Source organism: Asparagus officinalis, chromosome 8 (genome assembly GCF_001876935.1).
Source record: "Asparagus officinalis chromosome 8, Aspof.V1, whole genome shotgun sequence".
In the NCBI taxonomy this organism is placed as follows: domain Eukaryota; kingdom Viridiplantae; phylum Streptophyta; class Magnoliopsida; order Asparagales; family Asparagaceae; genus Asparagus; species Asparagus officinalis.
In genome coordinates, this window is record NC_033801.1 from 51,799,785 (window position 1) to 51,803,421 (window position 3,637).

Sequence of the window (3,637 nt, forward strand, 5' to 3'; positions counted from 1 at the left end):
AAAAATCCTATGAGTATTGTGGTCAATCATTTCAAATGGAATGACGAATCATAATAAAGACGAAAGCAAGTTTCACTAAGAGAATCAAAAGTCAAAGTGTTCAGCAAACAAAATCATACATCAAGACCATGACCAAAAATCTGCTGACTGATCTTAGAAAGCTTCTCATCATAAGCTTGCCTAAGTTCAGCCCTGATGGACTCCTCGGTGGTGGCTGAAGTCCTCGCAGCGATCTCTTCTGTCTCGGCTAGCTTCTGCTCCAGGGATCTCAACTCATCAGATAAAGCAGTGTGGGTTTGCTGATCCTGTGCTTTCGTCATCTGAAGAATATCCAAAGTCTCCTCTTTTTCACGGAGTGTTCTTCTGAGCTGGTCTATCTCGGTCGCACAAGAGGTAATAGAAAGATCAAGGTCGGCAAGCGAAGATAATCTAGTAGCAAGGCTCGTCTTAACTCGATCTACTCGGCCCCGCTGCATCTGAATCTCGAGCTCAGTAAAAATCTGAGTCTCGCGTGATGACTGTAAGCGGGTGTCCAGCTCGGCAGCAATAAATGAGGAGGCACCTGCATCTCGGAGCTCACGAAACATCTGAAGCTCATGCTCTAGGCAATCAAGGTCATCAACTATAGCCTGTGCCAAATCTGGATGTCCCGCTTCCCTTATCAAATTGACTTTAGAATCAAGGAAAGGCTTGAATTGGCGAAGAGAAAGTCCACCATGGAAAAGCTTGCCAATCATAGCATTCATGAAAGAGAAGAAGGAGCGGACTTCTATGCAGATGACAATCTTCTCAGGATCATCATCAGATAACAACTCCCTCGCCAGAATATGAAGACGAGAAGAATTCCCTAAAGATAAAGATAAAACCGTCAGAAAAAGACCTTGAAGAGTAAATAAATAGTATTCATACCCTCTTGAGTCACTGGGGGTGGTGGAGGTGTAACGGCTGGGGGTGTATCAACTGGTGTAGTTGGTCCCATAGCCGGCTCAACAGGGTCATTCTCAACAAAAACTCCTGTTAAATACAAGTCAGAATTCTCAGAGGCATCACATTATAGCTGCATTAGTCAAAATTGGCTAGTCCTATAATTAATTTGGGAGGAGGCATATACCTTCGAAAGAATCATCCTCAAGATTCTTATCGAACGTAGGCTCGGAAAATATATCTCCGGGTAACTGGCCATCAAATTGAGGAGAGCTATACATGAAGTGGAGTGTAGGAGTCTCCGCGATCAAGCCTTCCTCGTCAAAATCATCAATAGAGAAATCTGACGTAAAAGAATATAAGTACCAAAGAAGAATAAAGAGACTACAACCAACAGAAATGAGTTACCCCTCATGGATGTGTTAGCCTCTTTATTCTCAAAATCCACGTATGCCTCCTGCAAGTTATCTGAAGAAGCAAGATGTACAGAGATGATTAGAGGATGCACAAATTCTTTTGTATACCATCTAAAAGATACATTGTCAATAGTAGATGTACCTGGATCTGCGGAATCAGGTCCTACATTGCTATCCTCCCTAATGTCGGCAACCCCTGTAGGCCTTTTTAACTGGGGCAGCGGGTCAGGCTCACCAGGAGACACAGGAACGGAATCGGGACTCATTTCGCTCTCTCCACGCTCTCCTATATAGATGGAAAAGCATGAGTCAATGTTCCGAATAACCAAGAAGGTGGTTTACAAAGTAGATGTTACCTCCGTCACTAGCAGGATCATCACCAGCCAAGTCCATATCAGATGCTCGGGAAGCTGCACGCGGCTTGCGGGCTAATCTCTTCCGCCTAGTAGCAGGGACAATAATCGAAGGTCTCGCCTGGGGAGGGGGACGGAACTCTTCATCCTGGTCAACTGTGGTCCCTGAAACATCAAACCATAGTCAGTTTCAATATTTCTAGAAGATGGAAGGAAAAGATGAATAGCAAACCTCGCTCGGAAAAGTCTTCATAACCTTCAGGATCTCCGCCTGAAGCCTCGTCTGCGGAATGAAAGGTCTTCTTTCCCTCTTCGTCAATCCGACGAGTCTTGTTCCGTGTCCTCTGTGATCGGGCATTTTCCCAAATCCTACGGGAATCAACCTGAGAAGCTTCCTCGGCCTCTAGCTCTGCAATCGGCTTCACGGGGATGGTCTTGTTGGCTGCTAACAACCACTTGCAGCTTAAGAAAGTAAGGTTCAACTGCCGATCAGCACTCGGGAGACTGAATTTAGCACCAGTACAGCCAGTCACGGTCCACAACCACGCACGGAGACCATCTACCAAACCGCCGTGGGCCCGAAGCTGCTGACGAGGATTCCCGATGTAAAGCTGATCGTAGCCAAACTGACGAGCGAATCGACAGGGTAGATATGGCTCTATGAAGCACTGATCCCTCACCCGAAAAGTCAAATAACCTGGCCTAATGTTTACCAGCCAGTTAAAGCACCCGATGTCCAAGTGAGTTCGATACTCTCTCGGCCTCTCCTCATCTGTCAAACTATCGCCGTATCGTCCGGAGAACTGCGGAAAGCAAGTGGAAAATGTCCAACACTTGTGGACCTGCAGCTGCTGCCTGACGTCAGAAAATCCGCGCCCCTCCCACTTGCCGTTCTCAAGCAATTGTAGTAAAGGAACGGAATGATCTGTGGCGCTCGGTACCGACATCATATCGGGACGGTGAAGGACAAACCAAGCCATCAAGTAAGTGTACGGGAGCTCTGTCTTAAGGGTGGGAATCTGAGTCGGCGATTCCTTTTCCTTCCGTGTAAAGGCACCAGAAAGCTGTCGAAGTCCTCGGTGAATGTTAGCCACCATCACCGGAAGAAGTGAGAGTTCTTTCTTGTAGGCAAGCTGAACTGCTGGATAGAGTACTTCCAAGGGCAGAGCGTCACAAGACTGGTACGAGACCACGCATTTCTTTAACCAAATAGCGAGGAAACCGGCAAGAAGGGTCATGGGTCGAATCGGTGCGGTAGCATGCCACAAGAATGATTTGAACTTGGTCCCTGCAGGAAAACCACCCTCAGAACTGCTAGTGGTATAAGAATGAGCGTCAATCTTCTTCATCAGAATGTTCACCCCTGAGGGAGTAAGTGGGGCCAACTCACAAATAGCCTCGCCAGAATTACTCTCCAGATTCTTGAACAAATAATTGGCAAACTGCTTCAGACTCACGAATGTCTTAGTCCTCTTTGCTAAAGGCTCAGACTGCGCCAAAGCTATATGATAGTGACAAGTGAGATCCCATAGAGTCTCGTAGCGATCGGGCATACGATCCTTCAGCAGACTTAATTCATGGTTGGAGGGAAAGTATTCCTGATACAACATCTGTCCCATGGGTAAGCCAGAAATCCTGTGCATCTCGTGAAGAGCCAAGCCCAATTCCCCTTGCCGGGTCAGAAAAGTGTTCGAATCTGAATTATAAAGCTCGAACAAAGCACAGAAATGCCTTGCGCTGACAGGCAAGCCATACATGGTGGCACGAACGGCTGCATATAAACCACAAGCGTGCAACTCCTCGCCCCATCGGCTCAAGACATACGTCGTCATGCGGGTCCACCAAAACTTGTCCAAAGAATGGACCCAACCATAAATCCTGTGACACGTCGCGGGCATCTCTCGTCCTAGAGCAGCGAGGCGATTCCTCAAGGTAGAAGCGGTG

At 47.3% G+C, this 3,637-nt stretch overlaps 1 long non-coding RNA gene across 1 annotated transcript; it reads right to left on the minus strand.

Moving 5' to 3' along the window:
- Window positions 1,363–1,738, minus strand: LOC109851464. Its single transcript, XR_002249834.1, has 3 exons — window positions 1,697–1,738; window positions 1,483–1,626; window positions 1,363–1,392 (listed from the first exon to the last, which is right to left on the minus strand). It is a non-coding gene; the product is annotated as an uncharacterized LOC109851464 (long non-coding RNA).